At 40.0% G+C, this 25,788-nt stretch overlaps 1 protein-coding gene across 2 annotated transcripts in view; it reads left to right on the top strand.

The window, feature by feature from the left end:
• Nucleotides 1–3,583: 3,583 nt before the first annotated feature.
• Robo1 (roundabout guidance receptor 1) overlaps nucleotides 3,584–25,788 on the top strand; it is a 1,019,974-nt gene continuing 997,769 nt past the window's right edge. For both annotated transcript variants that reach the window (XM_006522960.4, XM_006522963.4), the window contains exon 1: nucleotides 3,584–3,973. The gene's annotated coding sequence lies outside the window, so the exon portion shown is untranslated. The remainder of the gene's footprint in view (nucleotides 3,974–25,788) is intronic.

A 25,788-nucleotide genomic window follows, 5' to 3' on the forward strand; every position in this document is an offset into this window, starting at 1 on the left:
CATTGTTTGAATTGCAGTTCATCCAGTCATCTTTAATTCAAATGTCTAAATAGAGTCTTTTGCTATAAAAACATTTTAGTCTGTTATTTAGCCAACCAGAATCCAATTACAACTAATATGAATATTGCTACTTAATAGCCAATCATACCTGCAAACCATACAGTCATTTATGCTTATTCTTAACTTTACATTCTCTCTTCAAAGTATTGTAGTAATTTTCCTTCCCATCTATCAGAAATCAAATCTGCATAACCTTATATTCAATGCATATTGACAGACAATCATGAGTTTGCAATCTCAAAATGAAAACACACACACACACAGAGAGAGAGAGAGAGAGAGAGAGAGAGAGAGAGAGAGAGAGAGAGTCAAAATAGCCAAGAGTTTTAGAAATGTAAACTTAATTTTATAATAGTAACAATGTAATTAGAGTTCACTGAATTTTACCAAATAGTATGTTGTATTTTAACCTCCATAAATTTATACAGCAAACCAATCATACTAGTGGCACATGGAGATAATTCAGGTATCTGTTCATTTTAACCCATAGGTACTCCTATTAGCAACAGGAAGACACTGATCCAAGGACATAACAGAAGTCAGTTTCTGACAAAGCGTGTATTGTCCTTGAAAACTGCACAGACAAAATGAGGGGTTCATTGGTACTTCAGTCAATAAAGAATATATCAAGGGTATCCCTACTGATCTTGAAGCATATGCCAACTATTGTGGCTATAAATCATTACTTAATAGGAGTTAAGTGTATAACTAGCATAATGATATGTTATCTCTTGTAGAATACGTTTTATATAAGAAGTAATATGGTTAAATAGATGACTTTATCAAATAAATGTAGAATATTTATTCATAAAAATAAGCTCAATTTAAGATTCTGCCTTTCTTGCCTGATGGGTGGATCAGAATTGAGGTTGAAAGAGACAAATGACACAAGAACTTTAGTAGACATCCTTGCATGTTTATGTTCCTTTACTTTTATTTCTCATGCCTGTCCACTCTTCAACTTTCATGCTTACTATTACATGTAAATTGCAATAGTTTTATGTCAAACACATCTACATGAGTAGGTCACATTGGTTTTTTTTCCTAATTCTAGAAAGACTCACATAAATTCAGAGTCTTCAACTTGTAATTATAGAGCAAATTAATAATTTCTGAGGTTTCCCTATAGTAACCAATTGTTTTTGTTTTTGTTTTTTGTTTTTTCAAGACAGGGTTTCTGTGTATAGCCTTGGCTGTCCTGGAACTCACTTTGTAGACCAGGCTTGCCTCAAACTCAGAAATCCACCTGCCTCTGCCCCTGAGTGCTGGGATTAAAGGTGTGTGCCACCATGCCAGGCTGTAACCAATTGAAAGATCAATAATATATTCATAAAAATTGAATGTTAAGCATCTTCATTACCCCATTTATTCTTTCCTTGAAATTAATTATCCTTTACACTTAAGAAATTCATTTTAAATACCTTACTATACATGAGAATATATTGATATTTTCCTGTAAACAATGTAAGTTGAAAAATAGAGTATAGAATATACTCAATGGTCCTGGGTAAAACACCACTCAGTAGCAGATGTTTCAAAGACAAAGCACTGATAAGGATATTGATAACCTTTACTATCAAAGTGCATGCTTTCTTCCTTGGAAATCACTGGCCATTTAGGCATTTAAGTATACACTTTTGATGTTGAAAATGCACATCTATGAACACTGGATTTAGGAAGCTGCAAAGAAAACTCTTGCTTCACTTCACTGCCCTGTAATAGTTAAATGTCTTTCTCACAGGCTGCAGTCTGTAAGTCAGGTCTGTCTGGAAGGCAGCAAAGGCAACCTGGGCTTGAAGTAACACTTCTGTTGTCAAGGGTTACTGATGGGGGAAGGGAGGACCGCAAAGAAAAAGAGTTATGGAAATGGAGAAGGATCCTGGCACACACTACATAAATTCAAATGTTATACCTGTCTTTGGAATAAGATCTGGATTCTCTTGTATATTTATTCTTGCATTTTTTATTTATTTAGTTAACACATGACTGGCGAATTTGTGGGTTGGGAGAAGCTGCCTGTATTGCTTGCAAGTATCATTCAGCAGCAAAATATATTATATCTTATAATTCTGTGATCAGATTTGAATACTCTATTAATATTTATATCTAAGTACAAGGAAGCCTTGCATTCTACCTTGCTATAACATCAGCTAAAATAAATAAATAAATAAATAAATAAATAAATAAATAGTGGAGTTTGATGAAATGTCGGGTCATTTCAATGTAGGTAAAAGTTGTCTGCTTTCAAATACAAAGTACGAAGTACTATCAAATAAAGTACAAAGACAGTGCTGTGCTTATAAGCTTAAATTCAGCTCTCAGCATGCTACTCTTTTCCAGATTAATTGCCTAGTATCAAATGATTAGCCCAGGACAGAGAAAAACAAGTAATAGTACACAGACTGAGCAAGTGGTATATATATATATATTTCATACTATATGTGTATATAGCCAACTGGAGCTAGATTATTGAGATAATGATTGAGCTATAAAATATAAACTATACATATACATGTATATATGTATATACTATACAGTGTATATACAGTATACAATGTTTATGCAAGTATACATTTTTCCCTATATCTATATTCTATGCAACAGTAAATAGTGTAAAAGAATGCCAGAGACATGAAAGAAAGCATGGAAAGGTGTATGGAGCGATTCGAAAGGAGGAAAGGGGAATGGGGGAATTGTGGAATTATAATTTCAAATATAAGAGGAATAACTTAAAATTAAAATCAGTATATACAAAGTAAGATTTAAAAGTTTCCCTTTCACGGAGATATCCTGAAGTCTATCAGGGCAGTGTTAAAATGTTTCCAGGTACCAGTCACTGGGGTCACTGTAGATCCCCTGGTTCTGCCTGTTATCCATTCATATCTCCAGTAGATTAGCTGAGACCGGGAAATGGACAAAGAAAACATGGCAATTAACAAAGTATATTTGACAAATTGCCACCTTATTGATATTTTATGATGATATATATCTCCATGCCACTGCATTAAAAAGCCATCCAAAATTTCTGAATTTCCCATTTTGTAAAGTTGAAATGATACCTTTGCCATTGTCTTTAATGCCTTAAAAAAAAAAAAAACGACTTGAGGAAATCTCTCAGGTTTCATAATTGGCACACACATTTTGGGTTCTGCCATTTTAATCCACTTAAGTTATTGGAATACCCATGCATTTTCATGAATAAAACTGGGGGTTATTTTACTTCTGCGAAGTGCAGAAGTGTTTGGCCAATTAGCATGGCCTGGATCCATATGAGTCCTGCATTAGCAAAAGCAAGAGGGAGATTTTCTTGCCAAAATATCCGTGTGATTCTTTTTTTTTTTCCCCTTCAGAAAATATTCTTTGAAAATCCTTTGTATTATCAAAGCCACCCCCACAGACAATTAAAAGCAGATATGAAATGATAGATCACATGACCGGAGTTTAAATGTGAAGGCTTTCCCCCCCTTGGTTAAACATCGCAGCAGGCATTACAATACCAAAGGTAACGAATCAATTAAATCCATTTTCCCCTTGGCGTCTCCAAAGCTGCATGCGTGAGTGTTGCTGTATAGTTTAGAGATGGAGCTAGGACCCAGGGGCCTCCGCAGCCACCAATAGAAGCGCACACTTGGACCTATTTGTATGCAATGCCGTGTGCTCTGCGCATTAATAGTAATACAGATAACGGGTATGAAAGAATTCTCTACTGAAGAAGGATTGAATATTTTTCCAGGCTGCTGAGACCGAGAGGAAATCTGACTCTTCTCTCCCTGCCCCTCACTCATACTGGAAAAAGTCTCAGACAGGCTTTTGCTGCGTTTAAACTCGGGAGGCTGCTCTCTGCAGAGCAAAGTTGGAGGGCTGTGCCTGCATCGCGGAGCTGCTGGATTTCTGAAAAGAATCTTATGGAAGGGTAAGTCTTGCAAACGATTGCAAAGGAAGAAACTCGGGCTTTGGAATCGTGAAAGAGGTCGCATGGTTTCACAATGATGGTCGAGGGAGTGGAGTCTGGGTGCGGAAGAGACTGCAGTTTGCCCAGAAATTCTGAGGGATGCACCCGGGATTTGGGGAGGGTACTATCGAAAGCCTTCAGGCTGAATGGGAAATTGCAGTCTTAAGCTCTGGCGGGATTCAACAAGTTTCCCCGCAGAGATGCGATGCTTGTTTTGTTGCCCTGCAAGTTGATCCAGGTGTCACTTATGAGCGAGCTGTGCTTGCTTAACAAAGAAGTTTCTGGATATTTGCCTGTTTTGTACCGCTGGGTTCATCTTTATTTGAAGAGCATCTGTGCAGCCTTTATGTCTCTTGGGGACACAAGGGAACTGCCTCATGGGAAGTTCCAATTTTCAGAATCCTGCTGGCTTTGAACAGGGCAAGTTTGCTGCGTGATCCAAGGGTCTTTGAGCGCAAGGGTTTGTCTTGTGTGGAAAGATGCAGAAAGCATACTCCGAGGGGCTCCCAAACTTTGAAAGCATTCTCTGAGGATGGGTGGGAGTGGGGACTTTGGAATTAAGCGTTGCTAGGTGAATTATGTTGAACTCTTAGAGATATGTAGGCGATAGAGTTTATTGAGACCTTTATTTCAACCTGCACCTTTGGGCTTGGAAGCCAGCTGTAGTGGCAATGTAGAGGAGATAGGGGATTAAAACAAAACAGTGAAGGGGGTGCACATAATGTGAGAGAGGCAAAGGAGAGAAGGAGAGCTGATAGATGAATGAACCCCGTCTTTTACACACAAAAACCTCACTCTCAGGACGTGCCAGGAAGCGCTCCAGTTGGTGGCTGGGGGCGTTTAGCCGCAAAACCTATTACAGGGATGTCCGGGAGCCTCTTCCCTATCAATGAAGCGCGGTGTCCTCTTAGGGGCCTTTCAGCTCCTTCTCTAGGTCCTCTCTTGCCTCCTCTCTCTGATCACCCCCACCTGAGAGAGGAGCTTGAGGCGAGGGCGCCAGTGGACTAGCTAGTCCCGCATCTCTGCGGACACAATAGGGAGAGGCTTGTGAGCAGCCAATGCGGGTTGCGGGCAGGCTCTCGTGAACATCCCGCTGCCGCAGACCGGACTGCTAATCTATCTGCTTTGCTCCGGGGCGTTGGAGGCTGCCTTGGTTCAGCAGTCTCACGCTATAAAATTCACTGAGAGCTCGCACCTGGGCATAAAGGTCCCTGATTACCATTGTAGCAGGGCACCGCTGCAGGCTGACAAGTGCTTTGCGAGAAAGAATGCCTTCTTCACCTCTCACTCATTCTGGGGCTCCGAGAAATCTATGCTGCTACGCGAAGATTCCTCGATTGCACCAAAGCAGCTTAGGAGACCTGCCCTTCAAAAGGGGGACTATCCTAGAGGACAGAAAGAAAGCACTTAAGATTTTAGGAAGAGAAAGGAAACAACCCAGGGCATTGGCCGGGCTTTCCTGAGCTCTTTCAGGTGGATGGGTTTAGATGGGGAGGGGGTGTGTGTGTGGAGGCATTAAAATGCTGTCCCTGCCCTCTCTAGAAACTGAAGAGGCAGGCTTCCAGATGCGGAAGCTCAGGAGAGACTCCTGTAGATGAAGGAAGGAGAAGGCAGGGCAAGAGGCTTCATTTTGCAGTGTCATTTAACCCTGACCTCAGCACCTCCCACCCTTTCAGGCCCTCACCAGGGAGTGCCCGACCTTGTAAATTCCCTTGTATCTATCTATCTGTCTAGTAGAAAAAGAAAGAAAAAAAAACTTCATGAAGGTGTAAGGCTTACAAAGGACTGGTGACTCTGTGTGTGTGTGTGTGTGTGTGTGTGTGTGTGTGTGTGTGTGTGTGTGTGAGAGAGAGAGAGAGAGAGAGAGAGAGAGAGAGAGAGAGAGAGAGTAAGCAGTGCTAGAGGGTATTTGGCCAGAGATTTTCAGCCCCTCCATTCGCTGAACATTAGAATCTGGAGGGGAGCCTGAATGGAGTATACTATAGAATAGTTTTCATAAAGAACACTTAGAAGTAACACATTCCTTGGAACACACTGAGGATTAATTACAGCCACTGTCGCTGAATTTGCCCTCCATTCTGTGTCCTCTTTGTTTTACCTATATGAGAATTAGGATATGGTGTTAGAGGCTGTGCTTGCAGAAACCACTGGCCTATCTGAAGAATAACCAGCACAGAGATAACTGAATTTTCAACTTGGAGCCTCCCAGGACATTTTTGTGGGATACTGGGTTTGCCAGCCAAGACCTGTTTGCTTTCTGTTTTGAGGTTCAGAAGCAAATGAAGGGTGTTCCTTTAACCCTACAGAGAGAGGGACAGGGGGACAGGGGGACAGGGGGACAGAGGGAGGGAGGGAGGGAGGGAGAGAGAGAGAGAGAGAGAGAGAGAGAGAGAGAGAGAGAGAGAGAGAGAGAGAAACACAGGTGCAACCATCCAGAACAACATTAAGTTGATAATAGCTTCTTCAGTAGAAATCTATTGTGTGCCCAAAGATGAATATAAGACTAAACATGAAGGGTGTATGCGCATGAAGACATGCATTTCATGTCACTGCCATGGGTTTTGGATTTCTGTCAGTTTGGCGTCTCTATGCACATCTTCCTGCTACATGAATCAATTTATCCTTGTACAATCTGCAGACTTGAAGCAGAGGACCACAGCTGCGGATCCCTAGTGGAAGCTTACTATAGCAAACAGCTTTTAATCGCAGGTTTGCTGCATTTTCCCCACTTCCTCCCTTTGGCTTCCCTTCCCTTCCCCTGTCCTTGAACCCATATTACCATCTCCTGGGCTATATCTACAGAAGGTTAGTTGCTTCCAGTGATGTAGCACTGTGCTAATCATGGGCGGGGGTGGGGGTGAGGGCAGTCATGCAACAGCTGCCTGGGGAGTCACAGCGATTTAAAGCTGACTTTTCCTTACCCCCAAACTGCCCAAAAAAACAGAATAAATATCCAAATGTCTCCCCAAGGACAAACATTTTCTCCTACATAATTGTCTTATTTCCAGCATAACTAGCTCCATTCAGATATGCAATAGCATTGATGAGAAACGAAAGGGAGGCTCTGCCCTCCTGTGTGGTATGTAGCATTTGGAAGCTAGTGCTGTGAGGTTTGCTCAGCATTCTCATCTTTGGCACCTATCTATACTTGATATATTAGGGTTATTTTTATTTAAGCCACATTTAACATGTGACTTTCCATAGGAGGCTAGCCCACTCAGGGCACTGCATAGAAAGGGGGGAGGCAAAAAGCAAGGCCACAAAAGCCAAGCCTTGGCAGCATGATAAATGAGCAGGTGCACTGCACCATTTGAAATGTAATTTGAGACGAAGTCCCAGCAATTCACTGGCAAAAAGGAAGCTCCTTTCGCATAGAAAACTCAACTGAGTTCTCTCACTTTCTTTCCTAAAATATATGTTTAGAATAAAGCATGGTTCTATATAATAGTCTAAATTATAACCTTGTTATATAATCACTCACCCTAAAAACTTAAGTGAGCTTTGTTATTGTTAATCCCTTTGCACATGTATCTAAATATATTAATGCTTTATGAATCAGATAATTTTCTCAATTCTATAAGGAACTGGGGTCTTAGAAAGGTAGCTGATTTATCTATCTTCAGGCATATCAGTAGTTTGCCTTTGGAATTTCTGAATTCTATTCCTCCAGGTTGTATATACATACATGAAGATATGGTGCCATTTAATATACATGAACATTAGTGAGTTCTGGAATCCAAAGTATTCCTGGAAATAATTCCATGTAGGTATAAAAAAATGACAATAAATACTACAGTTTGTTCAGTTGTTCTTTTATGTGCAAAATTTTTTCATTAGCTATTTAATTATTTACATTTCAAATGTTGTCCTCCTTCCCAGTCCCCTCTCCTGCAGCCCTCCCCCACAATCCCCTTCCCCTTCACCTCTAAGAGGGTGGGTGGGTGCTCCCTCCGGCATCCCCCTTCTCTAGGACATAAAGCCTCCACAGGACCAAGCACATCCCCTCACATTGAGGCCAGACAAGGCAGTTCTCTTAAGCTTTATAGTTGGGGGCTTAATCTCTGAGAGCTCTCAGGGGTCTGGTTAGTTGATAATGTTGTTCTTCCCATGAGCTTGAAATCCTTTTGAGTTCCATTAGTCCATCCCCTAACTCTTCCATAGGGGTTCCCTGACTCAGATCAATGGTTGGCTGTAAGTATCTGCATCTGTTTCAGTTAGGTGCTGGTAGAGCCTCTCAGAGGACAGTCTAGCCAGGTTCCTGTCTTCAAACACATCTTGGTATCAGTAATAATGTCAAGGTTTTGTGCCTGCGCATGGGAAGGGTCCCAAGTTGGGGTTGTCTCCATTCTTTTGTCCCTGCATTTCATTTAGACAGGAACAATTCTGGGCCAAAAGTTTTGAGGTAAGTAGGTGGCCACTTCCATCAACTAGTAGCCATGTCTATCTACTGGAGGTTGTCTCTTTCAGCTTCCATCTCTCAACTGTTAGGCATTTTGCCTAATGTCATCCTCATTGGGTCCTGGGAGCCTGCCACATCTCTGGTGTCTGGGACTTTCTAGTGGTTCCCCACCCTGTCCCCTACCCAACACTGCTGCATATTTCTATTCATTTTTCAGGCCCTCTTGCCCTCCCTAATACCTGATTCTACTCCTCTTTTTTCCCTTTCCCTACATTCTCCCACCTAGGTCCCTCCCCACTCTGCCTCCCATGATTATATTGTTCCCCCTTCTATGTGGGATTGAAGCATCCACACTTGGGCTGACCTTCTTATTAGGCTTCATATAATCTGTGAGTTGTATCATGAATATTCTGAATTTTTGGTTAATATCCACTTATCAATGAGTACATACTATGTATGTCTTTTTGGGTCTGAGTTACCTCACTCTGGATGATATTTTCTAGTTCTACCCATTTGCCCACAAAATTTGTAATGTCCTCAATTGTAGCAGCTGAGTAGTATTCTACTTTTTTGTATCCATTCTTCAATTGAGGGGCATCTGGCTTGTTTACAGTTTCTGTTTATCAAAAATAAGGCTGCTCTGAACATAGTGGAGCATGTGTCCTTGTGATAAGTGGAGCATCTTTTGGGTATATGCCCAAGAGTAGTTCAGCTGGGTCCTCAGGTAGAACTATATTCAATTTTCTGGGGAACAGCCAGAATGATTTTCAGAGTGGTTTTACCAGTTTGCAATCTCACCAGCAATGGAAGAGTGTTCCTCTTTGTTCACATCCTTGCCAGCATCTGCTGTCACCTGAGGTTTTTATCTCAGCAAATCTGATTGGTATGAGGTGGAATCTCGGGGTCATTTTAATTTGCATTAGTTCCCTGATGACTAAGGATGCTGAACAGTTTTTCAGGTACTTCTAGACCATTGGTGATTCCTCAGTTTAGAATTCTGCGTTTTGCTCTGAAGCCCATTTTAAAAATTGGGCTTTTTGGTTTTCTGCCGTCTAACTTCTTGAGTTCTTTGTAGATTTTGGATATTAGCCCTCTATCAGATATAGGGTTAGTGAAGATATTTTCCTAATCTGTAGCTTGCTGTTTTCTCTTATTGACATTGCCTTTGCCTTATAGAAGCTTTTCAGTTTCATGAGGTCCCATTTGTCAATTGTTGATCTTATAGCCTGAGCCTCTGGTGATCTGTTCAGGAAACTTTGCATATTGCCATTGGGTTAGAGGCTATTTCCCACTTTCTCTTCTATTAGATTCAGTGTATCTGGTTTTATGTGGATGTTCTTTATCCACTTGGACTTGAGCTTTGTACAAGGTGATAAATGCTGATCAATTTGCATTCTTCTGCATGCAGACTACCAGTTGAACCAGCACCATTTGTGGAATCTGCTTTCTCTCCCCCCCCCCCCCACTTTATGGTTTTGGCTTCTCTGTTAAAGATCAAATGTCCATAGGTGTGGGCTTATTACTGGGTCTTCAATTCTATTCCATTGATTGACCTGTCTGATACCATGTGATTTTTTCCCACTATTGCTCTGTAGTAGAGCTTGAGGTCAGGGATAGTGATTCTCCCCAGAAGTTCTTTTATTGAGAATTGTTTTCTCCATTCTCATTGTTGTTGTTGTTGTTATTCCATATAAAGTTGAGAATTGCTATTTCTATCTCTGTGAGGTTAATGCTAACTATCCATGAGCATGGGAGATCTTTCCATCTTCTGAGGTCTTTGGTTTCTTTCTTCGGGGACTTGGTTTTCTTGCTATACAGATCTTTCCCTTGCTTGGTGTGATGGTTTGTATAAGCTTGGACCAGGCAGTGGCGCTATTAGTAGGTGGAGCCTGGTTCCAGTATAAGATTTTATAAGACTTCCCTTGGTCGTGGTATCTGTTCACAGCAGTAAAATCCTAACTAAGACAGAAGTTGGTAATAGGACTAGGATATTGTTTGACCATGCTTTTGTTTGGAAAATGTAGATTTGGGGACTTTGAATTTGGAAAGCAGTGGAATACTTTAAGTGGAGCTTAATGATCCATACTAGTAAGAAATATGGACGATTTTGTTGCTGAGGATAATTTGAACTGTTCAGACCTGGACCAAGAGGTTTTAGAGGAGAAGAATTTCAGTATGTGGTTTAGAGACTGTTTTGTGGTATTGTGGTGAAGAATGTGACTGCTTTTTGCCCTTATCTGAAGAGTCTAGGTGATGGTAAGGTAAAGAGATTTATGTAAATTGGATTGACAAAGAAAGTCTCAGAAATGCCCAGCAGAGGCTTTGTTCTCTGGTTAAGTCTTATGAAGAACATTTCGAACAAGCAAGGCAAGCTTAGAAAGGAATAATAGAAAATATATGGTTTGAGTATTAAAGGGGCTCCAGGAAGTGAAATGGAGCTGAATCCTGTACTCTGTGAGACAGCAGATTAAGGGAGTGAGACTTTGGGGCAAGATCCTACCCACCTAAATTTAGGTCCAGGCATGGATGTACAAACCTTTAATCCCAGGAGACATTTAGATCTCTGAGCTCTAGGTCAATCTACATGACAAGATCTAGGACAGCCAAGCTCAGGCCGTAAAGGACTTGGAAAACAGAAAGCTAGTGACAATGTAATAGAACAAGGGGGCCATGTTCGAGCTCCTGCAAGCAGCAGCACTCAGCAGCTTCAGCAATGGGGTTCTGGCTTTAGAGTGAATGAAAGGGACTACTGGGACAATTGATGCTGGCTAACTGGAGCTAAGAAATTAGTGATGATTAAGAAGAGACCAGCATCACTGAGGTGAAATCTTCTGGGAAGTGGTTTCTGGAAACACAAAGAAGCTGTGCAGCAGAGATAGCCAAGGTTGTACCTCGTGATGCAACTGTACTTGGTAAGAGTCACCCAGGTGGTACGAGTTTTGAAGACATGAATGGGTCACGCAGAGCAGCTGAGGCTTGGCACTGTGAGAGGCCATGGAAGGCCATTGGAGAATGTGCAATTACAGTTGCAGTTGACAGCCAAGGATTGAAACGGTAAGAGTTGTCAGTCCAATGAGCACCTATGAGAGGCTATTGGTAAAGGCTAGTTGTAGAAGAAGACCCGAGAATATTGGAGATGTTAGTGCTATGGGATGATCACCAAGAACAGCAGCAGCAGTGGAGTGGATCAACCTGAGCTTAGAGCTACAGAAGGCAGAGCAGAAGATGTGACACAAGCCCTTTGGAGGAATCCGAGAATATCATGTGTGGATCCCAGACATTGCAACAAGGAGCTGTAACATTGACATTGTCTTGGAAATCCTAAGATGTTGGAGATTTCAAAGCCATGGGCTATTTGCTGAGGAAAGCTGCAAACGGAATGAAGCCTGGGGAACAGAAGTTTGCTGCAGTCAACAAAGATGAAAAGGGAATTGGAGATCTAAAGACTGCTTTGACATCAGATGTGGAGATGCAGAGTTTGGAGTTTGCTCAGCTGGTTTCCTGACTTGCTTTGGGGATTACAGTTAAGTGATTGGATGAATCTCAGAAGAGATGTTTGGACTTTTCACATTGTTGAGACTTCTATAGACAGTGGGAACTTTGGAATTTAGACTAAATGTATCTTGCATTATGCTATGTTTAGGTATGACCCCCATAGACTCATATGTTTGAACAAGTGTATATGGTCCAGGGAGTGGAGTGTGATACTTTGTACATACTTGGCCCAGGTAGTGGCTCTATTAGGAGGTATAGATTTTTTGGAGTAGGTGTGTCACTGTGAGTATTGGCTTAAGACCTTCATGCTAGCTGACTGGAAGTCAGTATTCTGTTAGCCTTCAAATGAAGATGTAGAACTCTCATCTCCTCTTGTACCATGCCTGCCAGGATGCTTCTATGCTCTTGCCTGTCTGATGATAATTAACTGAACCTCTGAACCAAAAGCCAGCCCCAATAAAATGTTGTTCTTATAAGACTTGCCTCGATCATGGTATCTACTCATAGCAGTAAAACCCTAACTAAGATACATGGTTAAAGTTACACCAAGTATTGTGAAGGGTGTTGTTTCTTGAATTTCTTTCGCAGCCAATTTATCCTTTGTAGAGTAGAAGGCTTGTTAGAATCCTCCCACACCAGGTTATCATTGATTTATTCTACCCTCCTAACATTCTGCTTTTAAATGAATCAACTGTTTGAACTAACTGTAACTTCTTGTTTTCCCTCTTAAAGAGTTTGACAAGTCTTTATTTTTTTTTAATTAGGTATTTTCTTCCTTTACATTTCCAATGCTATCCCAAAACTCCCCCATACCCTCCCCCCCACTCCCCTCCCACCCACTCCCACTTTTTGGCCCTGGCATTCCCCTGTACTGGGGCATATAAAGTTTGCAAGTCCAATGGGCCTCTCTTTCCAGTGATGGCCGACTAGGCCATCTTTTGATACATATGCAGCTAGAGTCAAGAGCTCGGGGGTACTGGTTAGTGCAAAATGTTGTTCCACCTATAGGGTTGCAGATCCCTTAAGCTCCTTGGGTATTTTCTCTAGCTCCTCCATTGGTGGTCCTGTGATCCATCCAATAGCTGACTGTGAGCATCCACTTCTGTGTTTGCTAGGCCCCAGCGTAGTCTCACTAGAGACAGCTATATCAGGGTCCTATCCGCACAATCTTGCTAGTGTATGCAATGGTGTCAGTGTTTGGAGGCTGATTATGGGATGGATCCCTGTATATGGCAGTCTCTAGATGGTCCATCCTTTTGTCTTAGCTCCAAACTTTGTCTCTGTAACTCCTTCCATGGGTGTTTTGTTCCCAATTCTAAGAAGGGGCAAAGTGTCCACACTTTGGTCTTCATTCTTCTTGAGTTTCATGTGTTTTGCAAATTGTAAATTATATCTTGGCTATTCTAAGTTTTGGGGCTAATATGTACTTATCAGTGAGTACATATCATTTGAGTTCTTGATTGGGTTACCTTACTCAGGATAATGCCCTCCAGGTCCAACCATTTGCCTAGGAATTTCATAAATTCATTCTTTTTAATAGCTGAGTAGTACTCCATTGTGTAAATGTACCACACAATTCAAGATACCCTAAATATCCTTTAATTTACAGAACATTATTTGTATTTATACAAGACCAATCTTTTAAAAAGAGTATCATTGCCAAAATCTCACAGGCAGTTAGCTAATTCTCTAGTAAATCCTACTATATCATTTACTCTGTGTCATGATTCAAAAAGTTGAACCCTACCAGGGAAATGAGTACATCAGAAATTGTCTCCATCACTGAATCCAGTGATACAGAACATATCTTGCTTCCCTTATCAAACCTGGCACATTTGTATGACTAGCTTATATTCTTTAGGTTCTTCTTTTACCAGGAGATTTCTGATTGTGCTAACTCACACATGTTGTGAATTCTGAATTTCTAAATCAATTATTATTTGCATAGACTACTGACCAACTCTAACTTTTCATGTGTTCATCATAGTTCTGTATTTAGAGCTTATTTTTCCCTTGTTGCCCATAGGAATCCAGATGCCATAAAACATTTGGGGGTGTTCAATAACAAAATGAAAGCTTTATTTTAATCTGTGCTTTGCTGCTTATTGCCACACCTGTATTCCAAAGTATCTACTAGAAAGGGAAAAGTTCCTCAAATATTCAAAGAAACTGACTTAAAGCAAACCACCTAGCTTTAAAGTCTTAAAGCAACATCCACTATTCTTGACAAATTATTCTTTCTACTTGAATTTATAGTCTCTAAAGAATTTATTGTATACATGTACAAATCCACTTTTACCTTGTCCTTTGGTATGATTCATTATGCTTTTAGATGCTTCATGATGGCTCTTTCCCAATAGGCCTACCCCATTCCCTTTTATCTTCCATGGTGAGGATTACATAACCTCCATCCCACCATTGGACCTTGTAGTCATGTTCCTGAGTTTATAAAAGCTACATTCTATACAAATGATGAAATGTAAACTCCTTCAGATCTCATCATCCTAAATTAGTTTGTATCTACTTAAATATTTGAGACATTTCTTTTTTTTTTCATGTTTTTTGATTATGTGTTGGGGCTTTTCCTCAAATGGTTCTCATTTTCTAGCTTATATTGTGATTACAGCAAAATTACTGCTTATTCTGGAAAGATCTTTATGTGCTGAAAATAGATTTAAGTATTTTTCCCTTTTCTATTTGTTCCAGAAATGATCCCGAAACAGTATAAGATTTATTTTATAAATTTCCATCAGGACTATGATAAGTGTTACTAATGAGTATCTTCTCAAAGTTGAAATATTGACATCTGAAGCTGTGGCTGAGGGCAAGTTCTTATATTTGTAGTCTTGACAATTGGCATATTGATGCAGGGTGATTTTTACAAGTTCACCAATAGTTATACAAAGTAACTCTAAGTCAATTCAGCTGAAGAGTCAGTCCATAGCTCAAAAATAATAGAAATGAGATGATAGATGCATAGATACATAGATATATAGATACATAGACAGATACATGTGTAGATACATAGACAAACAGATGGATGATAGATAAGAGTTATCCTTACCTAATCAGTAGTGTAACAAGGGTGAAAATTTGGAGAGGTGAGTAATTCAAGAGGCTGGAGTCCCCGTAGACACACATAATACAATAACAAAAGTAATAGCAAGCTCATGTGTGTACCTCTTCACATATGTGAGAATAGTATTATCTAAGAAAGCCTTCTTTAGACTATAATCAGGAACGTGGTGTTTGCCACAACAGTTGCTCCTCAGCTCAGCCACAACAATATGGAGTTCAGAATGGAGCTATAGCACAGGTTTCCATATCTTACAGAGAACTGGAACCTTGTCTTTCTGGAGTATTATGCTTCAAAAACTGAACAATTTAAAAACAAAAAAGAATTGATGTCATTACTATGATCCATATCAGCACCTTCCCTTCTGCCATGGCTCCAGTCTTGCATCTGATGGGTGTGCCTCTAAATGGCAGAGATTCTATGGGTTCTGATGAAAAGCATGTATTTGAGTTTAGGTATCACCCTTCAGTGAACTTGGAGTTTTAAGTTTATGGAATGTTTATATCATGACACCTTGATTACAAAGGGAGAGGTGATACATGTCTGTACTTATTACCCTCATTAAATATTAAGATAGTAAATATAAAACCAAGTGTCCTGTCCACTCTTCTAGATTGCTTATTCTATCGGGAATCTCAGGATATAATCTTTTTCCCAAGAGATTTGCATTTTCAAATATTTACTTTGTTATTATTTTTCATTATGTGTAAGCATATATGTCTGTGTTTGGGTATGTACACATCAAGCAGGTTCAGGTCAGAGACATGGAATACTCTGAACTGGAATTAGAGATAACTATGAGATTTAAAAACGCAAGTTGTGTCCTCTTAACCACACAGCCATCTATGTGATCCCCTACAGGCTTTTATATTATGAGATTTCTGTGTCCTAAGAAAAACTTTAAATAGCATTGAGTGCTGTGTGACTAAAATACTTAATTAAGCTTCAATTTTAAAAGGAATATTTTTTTTCATACTTTAGATGTTTTAGGTAAGACCTACTTCATACATTTTCATGACTCTATAGTGTTGAACATAACACATGCACTATAACTTGTATTTCCCATTCTCCTTCTTAGACATTTGCATTTCTCAGTATGAAAATTGATGTAACAATGTTACTACACATCTCATTATGCAGGTGCCTAGTAATTTCTTAGATATGTCTAGAATTGAAATGATTTAGCCATGTGAAATGTACTTTGGGTCCCCAGCTTTTTCTTTTCTGAACATTGAAAATAGATTCATCTCTCACACAATCATCTTAACCAGTTTCCCCTCCTTCCACTGCTCCCAGCTACCCTCTACCTCCCCTCTCTCCCATAACCACTCCCTATCCACTGGCTTCAGGTTTTCATTGCTGTGACAAAGTGCTTTTAAAAAGTCTGAAATGAGAAAAAAAATACTTTGGCTCAAGATTTCATAACTGGGTCTTACTCTTTCAGGCTGTATAGTGTGACATGCATCATAATGATAGCATGCATGATAGAGTATGCTGCTCACATTCCAGTAGCCAGGAAAGAAACACATCAATAGATAAATCGGGATCTAGGAAAATAGAACCTACAAAATCATGGCCATAATGCCTTGCTTCATTCAGTTAGGCCTTCTCTCCCTCAGGTTGCATAAACTCTCATAGTCATTTCAATTCTGAAAGCTTCAATGGGCTACTACATGGGATAAAGCAGTGTCTTCATGAAGCCAGCATTTTTCTCCAGCTCAACCTTGAAATGTTTCTGTTTTGAAGAAGTATTTAAAACATGGCTTTGGTGATATTCCAAACCAAAACATAGATGACGTCTGTTTTTCTTTACTTTTAGATGTTTACTTATTTTCATTTTTATTTATTCTTTAATCCATTTTTACAGTCCAGATTTTATCCCTGCCTGTCCACCCTCTGACTATTCCACATCCCATACCTCCTGCCCCCATGTCCAACAGGATGTCCCCATTCCCTCACTCCTCTACCAGACCTCCCCAATCCCCGGGCTCCAAGTCTCTTGATGATTAGAGATATCTTTCTTCTTCTTCTTCTTCTTCTTCTTCTTCTTCTTCTTCTTCTTCTTCTTCTTCTTCTTCTTCTTCTTCTTCTTCTTCTCCTTCTCCTTCTCCTTCTCCTTCTCCTTCTCCTTCTCCTTCTCCTTCTCCTTCTCCTTCTCCTTCTCCTTCTCCTTCTCCTTCTCCTTCTCCTTCTCCTTCTCCTTCTCCTTCTCCTCCTTCTCCTTCTCCTTCTCCTTCTCCTTCTCCTTCTCCTTCTCCTTCTCCTTCTCCTTCTCCTTCTTCTTCTTCTTCTTCTTCTTCTTCTTCTTCTTCTTCTTCTTCTTCTTCTTCTTCTTCTTCTTCTTTGTCCCCAGCTTTAATAGACAGCTAGCACTGCGCCCAACATCAGAGGTAGACTTCTCAAGGAGGTGGGGCCACTTTAACATGGTTGAGACTTTTCTTGGTTCCTCTCTGCTTCTGCGTCTTCTTCTCCACATCCTATAAAGTAGCTCTAACATAAACTCTCTACCAAGACTAGTAACTTCCCCTCATCTCCAGGGGCTTCTTCAAGATTCCAAGTGTTGTTTTATCTTTTTTTTTTTAAGAGATTTGCAACCCTGTAGGTGCAACATTATGAACTAACAGTACTCCGGAGCTCTTAACTCTAGCCGCATATGTAGCAAAAGATGGCCTAGTCGGCCATCACTGGAAAGAGAGGCCCATTGGACAGGCAAACTTTATATGCCTCAGTACAGGGGAACGCCAGGGCCAAAAAATGGGAATGGGTGGGTAGGGGAGTGGGGGTGGGGTGGGGAGGACTTTTGGGATAGCATTGGAAATGTAATTGAGGAAAATATGTAATAGAGATATCTTCTCTGACTGAGTCCAGGCCTAGCAGTCCTCTACTCTATGTGTTTGGGGCCTCATATCAGTGGGTATATTCTGCCTGGTTGGTGGCTCACTGTCTAAGATCTCTTGGGATCCAAGGTAGTTGAGACTACTGGTCCTCCAACAGGGTTGCCCTCCTCCTCAGCTTCTTCCAGCTTTTACCTAATTTAACCATGGGGCTCACCAGCTTCTGTCCATTGTCTGTGGGTAAATGTTTGCATCTGACTCTTTCAGCTTCTTGTAGGGTCTTTAAGAGGGTAGTCATGATAGACCCCTTTTTGTGAGCACACCATAGCTTCAGTAATAGTGTCAGGTCTTGGGGCTGCCCCTTGAGCTGGATCCCAATTTGGGCCTGTCACTGACCTCCTTCCCCCCAGTCTCTTCTCTATTTTTGTCCCTATAGTTCTTTCAGACAGGAACAATTCTGGGTCAGAGTTTTTGACTGTGGGATGGCTATCCCATTCCTCCACTTGATGCTCTGTCTTCTATTGGAGGTAAACTCTACAAGTTCCCTCTCCCCACTGTAGGTATTTCATCTAAGGTCCCCACTTTGAGTTCTGAGAGTCTCTTACCTCCAAGGTCTTTGGTACATTCTAGAAGGTTCCCTTACCTCCTACCTTCTGAGGTTGCCTGTTTCTGTTCTTTCTTCTGGCCCTCAGGACTTCAGTCCTATGTATTTATATAATTTCTACCCCTCCACCTCTTCTCTGGTCCCTAATTCATTTCCAGGCAATCAATCAATATATATATATATATATATATATATATATATATATATATAATTGTTTTAATTATACCTACAAGTGTTTGTTATTTTAATTTTTTGTTTTATCTAAACCAGGGCCTAGAATATACACTGTAGTACAGAGCTCTACCCACAGCTTCCTGCATTTCTTATGAGAAATTAGGCCTAGTTATGCTATGCATTCTCTTTCTACAGTTGAGACCCTCTTGCCTCAATGTCCCAAGTGGCTGAAACCTTAGAAATGTTAAATTAAATATTTTAAAAATGAATCCCGGCTGTGTGTACCTGCCTCAATGGACTAGGTTCCTGAATGGCAGACACACACACAGCATTTATATTTTGATATGCTTTAAATTTTGCAATAGGTGGACCTCTTCCTGCAGTTAATCCACCTCCTGCTGGTAATCCCTAGTTATCCCTTACTAAATCTATCCCTATCTCCACTGCTCTGGACCCAGAGGGCTTTCTAACTGGGCCGAATTCGCCTGGTTCCTCTACTATTCTCAGGTTCGGCATCTCTCCTCTCCTTCTCCCTCCATGGTGGATCTTCTTCTCTCCCTTCTCTTGCTCCCAAGCCCTGAAAGTTCTCAAAGTTCCACCTCTGTCTGTCTTGCTCAGCCAGTGCTTCCATCTTTATTTAGCAATTGGAACCAACTGAGGTCTTACATGCAGACACTTGTGTAAGCAGTTTTGGGGCCCAAAATTAACATTATAATATAAGCAGCCTTAGGCCAAACCAACTACAAAGAAACCTTTGGTATATTTCATAACAGCCCAAGTGCTGAAGCAATGCAAGGTCTGCTGCTGATGCACATATAAATGAATATGGTATGTTACATGGCAGAAAATTTAATTCAGTCTTAAAATGGAGTGAAATTCTGATAATTAAAGTATTATGGGAAGTGAAATAGGTCAGACAGATGTTGTGTGATTCTATTTAATAAAATATTTAAAATAATAAGGGACATAAGCAACAAAAAAAAAACGATGGCAGTAAATGGACGATGCTGGAGGATTTTTATCTGTTATCCATGGGATCTCAGTTTGAGATGATGAAGAAAGCCTTAGGACGCCTGCACAACCACATAAGTGCAATTAATTGCAGCAGTTAACAATAATGACTTTCATCCTATTATATATTTTTCTAGAACAAAAAGCAATGCTGTCAAAAAACTTACCAGGTACTCATTTTCCTTTAGAAAAAAAAAATTCTATTTTAGTACATCCTCTCAACACCTTTAAAATGTTCATTTTAAACAGAGCACCATAATTGCTCTCCCTATTAATATTAGGATAAATGCATTAAGTCAATAGTGGATTTTATGGAAAATGAATTGCATACAACGTTCTCTTTGAGATAGTCAGGGCGAAACAAGCATATTCAGCAGCAGGAATGAACTGAATCAATAGATTGTGCTTTTGAATACAGGACCTGCTGTAGTCAGAGGGCGGTTTAAGAATAAATGATGTTTGGAGAAGAAACAAATGCAAACTTAGATGTAGTGAAGTAGTCCTGAAACCTCAGGAGAACATCTTGTTAGGTCTGACACAAAGTGGCCAATAAGGGAATGCCTTAGCCATCTGCCCAAGAAAGCTGGCAGATCAAAGATGAAGGTGATCAAATGAGATTACTACACTGACACAAATGTATGCGGATATCGGGAATTGCAGATTATGGCGCATCTGCTCCCTGGCCCACCTCTGGGCTGATGCAAGCAGTGCATGGCAAGCATGGATTGTCTGTAAATATAGTAACTCTATACCTGGTGCTGGAGAGTTAAGTGCTGCAGCCACATCCATTCTTTTCTTCTACCTTGTCCCCTTGGTTTAATGATTCACATTTCCACAACATTGCTCTAATTCACCCTTCCAGTGCAGGTGCCAATGAACTTTTACAGAAACCTTCCTTCACAAATAATGGGGAAAAAAAAAACTCTTTGAGATTCGTTATCCTTTGTAGGCTCCACCACAGTAATACTTATCACACTACAGCCAGAGAACATAGAGGTGGTGTGACATGGGAGAATGGAGCTAATAAAAAAGGCAGTGTAAAATCTCAAGCAATAGCCAGCTTTACTCAGAACATCAGACTGTTTATCCTCTGAGGGTTACTGGGAGCTGCATGAGTAAAATGTAGTCCCAAGGGCAAGCCACACATGATAGGCCAGCAGCATACATCATAAACCCTGCTTTTTCAAGTAGGAATCTAAACAAATAAGCGAAGCCAGTTGTAATGAGTAATTTGAAGAAAAATCACTCCTGTCTCCTACAGCTGACACAGAAGCACATTTCAAGAACAATTCCATGGTTTTGAAGAAACTGATGTCACAAGACTTGTTTTCTTGGTGTTGTCTCACAGATACTCAGGAACCCCCGTACACGATTCTATTCTTGCACTGTCTTCTGACAATGAAGATGAACTGTCTTGTAGACAAGAAATACATTGGGTGAATTTTGTTTATTATTATTAATATTATCTTTATTATTACCATTTGCATTTCTATATAATTAAATTAGGCTGAAGATCCATAAGATGGAAAGAAGATCCAACTTTATTAATTTAGTATAATATAATGTTCTAACTCCTTTGAGAGAATGAAGAAGAATTATTAAAGTATTGTAGTGTATCAGTGAAAAGATGCTTTTTTTATAGTTTGTGTAGAACTATACTTTGAGGCAATGCTTCTATGAATAATATTTTATGTTTTGCCTTAATTTATAGAGCTAGAGTCCAAGTTGCAAAGCTTTACCTGTCCTCAGTTCTGGTCTTTGATTCCATGTACTCAGTCTCCAGGAAGTATCTTCCCCTATTTGTGAAGGAAAAGGAAACCAATAGAAGAGAGAGAAGCCATGGGGCTGCCTGCTAGGAGGATGCTTCCATCCTTTACGGTAGTTTTCCTCTGATTCCTGTAATGTTCTTCATTTATTCTGAAATTCTTCCATTCTACTAATTAGCCTCCCAGGATGTGCAAGGCATAGTTATCAACAGACACGTGTTCTATCTGGTCTTATATGGGTACCTCTCGAGAGAAAAGTTCTACACCTGGAAGGGACATGGTGACATGAGTGGATTTAAAGTCTACTCCCAACAAATAAAGAGAACCACACAGTCAGGCTCTTCAGCTCCTCTGGTTGTGTCCCAACTGCTTGATCCCCTGCTGCAATCCTCTGTAACCCCTGCTGCTACAGTCTCTTCTCAGAAAAAGAAAGTCATTCTCAATCTTCCCTTCATAGTCAACCATGGTCACAGTGGTGTGCTTCATCCATTTTTGTCCGTACTGCACATTTGTCATAGGAAGTGGCTGCTTCTCTTGTCATAAGTACTTCATTCTAGTAAAAATTTCATAATCTATTCTTCTGAAATTACATAACCTAGCACACCTAGTTTCCATCCCCACCTGTGGATCCTTTAAAATTAAACTTCTTGAAATCATCTGCTGTGCCTGGTTGCCGCAAACTATGACCTCACAATAGTAGATATGAAGACCCTTGTCTCTATTTAGACTGAAGAGATTTAGCATAGTTAAATCAGTCGGGGATAATTTACACATGCTTCTTCAATTTCCTCCGCACTCTTTAGAACCTCCGGAAGCAAGCTCCACAAACTACTTTAAGCCTTTTATGATAAAACCTCCGTTTCTGTAATTTTGAGTCTCTTCTTGAACAATTTGGTAAAATGTAATTTTGAGTCTCTTCAACCCTTGAAACCAGCTTTTCTCCTCACCTAATTTCCTGACTCCTCTGAAGTTCTCTATATTATGAAACTGTGCAAAGCTTTCCAAAGCCCTTTTACTCCTTCTTTCATTGTTTCTTTCTTTGTTTCATTCATTCATTTATTCTTCGTTTGTCTGTTTGTTTCTGAGAAATATACTCACCATATTTATTCTGTATTTGTTTTATTACTGGGCTGCTAGCATCCAAGAAGAGGAAAATGCTATCTAGTTCACTGCTTTTCCATTGTTACCAGAGTGATTTATACTGGATGTTATTCAAAATACATGTGCTGAATGATTTCATGGTGGAATATATATAAAACTTATCAGCACTCTGCCATTTCATATTTTTCCCTCAGAGTAGAGTAACTAAATGTCCTTTGTTTTCCTTTTATTCTTGGAAAGCTGATCCATGTAACATGAGACATGCATATCAAATATTTCTGTAGTTTGCCAGGCAGAAACAGAAGCTAGGCTTCTCAACATGTTTTTATAATCAAAGGACTTATACCAAATAGGAAATCATTGACTTCCCTAGAGCTAAGGCTACTAACTGGAAAATAGGAAGCACGTATCATTTCTATTTGTAACCTCTGCACATAGGACAGTGTCTGGCACACAGGTGATAATTAAATTCTTATCTTTGTTGAATGGATGGCTGGTTTCTTGTATTATTGAATGTTTTGAGCACTGTTGCCAATATTACAGCTCCTATATTCTAACAGTGAAGCAGTGCAGCTTTCTTCTGGGAAAAATAAAAGTGGGAAATACAATGGTGTCTAAAGCTCTAGCTGTCTGCACTGAGCCTTTGAGTAAAGGGGAAAAAGTACCTTGAGACCCGAATAATCGGATTTTCAATGCCTAGGAAAACTCATCCACATTGTTGTAGAAGACAAGATTACTGGAATATAACCATTACACTGATATATCTGGGGAAAATAGAGAGCACGAGATTGAAAGACAGCATAGAGAAGCATATAAGAAGGTCTACAGGGAGGAGCGCAAAGGTGAAACTTAGGTGATTATATTATAATACCCCAAATGAAAGAAATAATTGTAAAAACATTCTGCCTTCTCTACTAAGAAAAAAATATATTTGCCTTTCATTTATACATTTATGTGCAATAGTCCATATACATGCCTGAGTCTACTGTTCATATATATATATACTTGGTTCAATGGTGATGATGATTAAAAACACTCTTCTCTCCTTTATTGAATATTTTTATTTACATTTCAAATGTTATTCCCCCCTTCCAGGTCTCCCCTCTGGAATCCCCTATCCCATCCTCCCTCTGACTGCTTCTATGAGGGTGTTCCCAGACCCACCCACTCCCACCTTCCAGCCCAGGCCTCCCCCTACACTGGGACATCGAACGCCCTCAGGCCCAAGGGCTACTCCTCCCATTTATGTCCAACAAGCCCATCCTCTGACACATATGTGGCCAGAGCCATGGGGTCCCTTCATGTATACTTTTTGGTTGGTGGTTCAGTCCCTGGGAGTTCCAAGGTGGGGGTGGGGTGTCTGGCTGGCTGACACCATTGCTCTCCCCATGGACTCACCTTCTTTCCTACCTTCTGTTGGGATTCCTTGATCTTCATTATGTCATTGTTGGGAAGGCATCTCTGGACATGGCGCAAATCTATGAGTATAGCAGAATATCATAAGGAATCATTTCATTGATATCTATCTATCTATCTATCTATCTATCTACCTATCATCTATTTTGTTTGGTTCTATCTTTGTTCTCTGGGCTATTGAGTTTTTGGTTCCTGGCTATCCAAATAGGTATGTATTCCCTTAGAAGCAGATATTAGCTGTTAAATAAATGAAGATCGAGTTAAATTCACAGATTCTGAAAGTTCATGTAAAGAGAAGAGTGCTGGGGGGATAAATAGACTTCCCTAGGGAATGGAAATAGACTCAGTTTTGCAGGCAGACAGGGGCAGCTGGGAATCTGAGTGACATGTGCTTGCAGAGCAGGGAGGGAGGGGATGTGGGGAGAGACAGCTTTCAGTAATTCTTAATTTGGCCCTAATGTGTTTCCAGTTTCCATTTCACCTTGATTTTATGTATTGTGGATTCTAATTATGATTGATAATCTGCCTACATTATAATACTTATGTAAATATTCAGCCATACAAAAGAAATTTTACTTGTTTTGCTTTATTGCCTTTATTTCTTATATTTAAATTTAAAAACTGGTCATCTAGTTTTCTACTAATTAATATGATTGTCCTACATTTAGATTGTTGTGCTATAAGATTATTATATATTTCATATGGGGCATATTTATCTTTAATAGTGAATTATACCAATAATATAGTATAATAACTCTTCTATTTAAAAATGAAAAAATTACTGAAAGCATTTATAGTATATGGAATTTCTATATAAGTAGAGAAAACTAATGACTGATTCAGATTTTGCCTGTATATTGAGGTGCATAATAAAGAATAAATTCCAGACAGACAATAACTTACTGAGATTTAAAAGAAAAAAAACATTCACATGGGAGTCTCACAAATGTAAGTCTGACACACTGTATCAGACACAACTATATTTCATTTACTCTTCCTTTGGGGCATGGAGGCAGAAACTACCCACACTTGTGTTCAATGTCTTACTAGGTGGTGTTTTCTCCTAAAATGGCAAATATATCCCCGAGGTACTGTTGAACACATTTAGAGTACACAGATATGTTGGCAACTTACTACATTTTACTTTCCTGTATACACAGTCTCATGGTGAATTATTACACTAGTATATTGAAAATACAGGTGACTACTTTTAGTAATAATGCTTATATTAAGGTAAGTAAGTATTTCAGCATAATTATATTTTAACTATTCTGCTGTCTTTTTCTCTTAGTTACGTTTCTTATTTATTTAAGTATATACCAAGTTCTGCCCTCCCTCCCAGTCCCTGCTCACAGAGTCCTTCTATCCATCTCCCATCCTCTTCTCCTCTGAGAGGGTAGGTCCCATCCATGAGTATCTCCACACATGCAGGATTACACACATCCTCTCCTACTGCTGCCATATAAGGCAGCCATAGACACTGAGCTGCACATCTGCTACATATGTGCTGTGTCCCTCAGTCCAGCCTGTGTATGTTCTTTGGTTGATTGATGGCTCAATCTTTGAAAGCTCTCAGGAATCCAGGTTAGTTGACTGTTCTTCCTGAGGAGTTTCTATCCAGTTCAGGTGTTCAGGGCCTTTAATCCTTTCCCCAACTCTTCCATAAGAGCCTCATTCAATGTTTGAATGTGGGTATCTGCTTCTTTTTCAGTATCCTGATGGGTAGACCCTCTCAGAGGAAAGTTGTACTAGGTTCCTGTCTACAAGCCTAACAGAGTATCACTAATAATGTCAGGGATTTGTGCTTGCCCATTGGATGGGTTTCAAGTTGGGCCAGTTATTCATTGGCCTTCCTTCAGTCTCTGCTCTATCCCTGAATTTCTTTTAGGCAGCACAAAAT

This window comes from Mus musculus, chromosome 16 (assembly GCF_000001635.26).
Source record: "Mus musculus strain C57BL/6J chromosome 16, GRCm38.p6 C57BL/6J".
NCBI classification, from domain to species: Eukaryota; Metazoa; Chordata; class Mammalia; order Rodentia; family Muridae; genus Mus; species Mus musculus.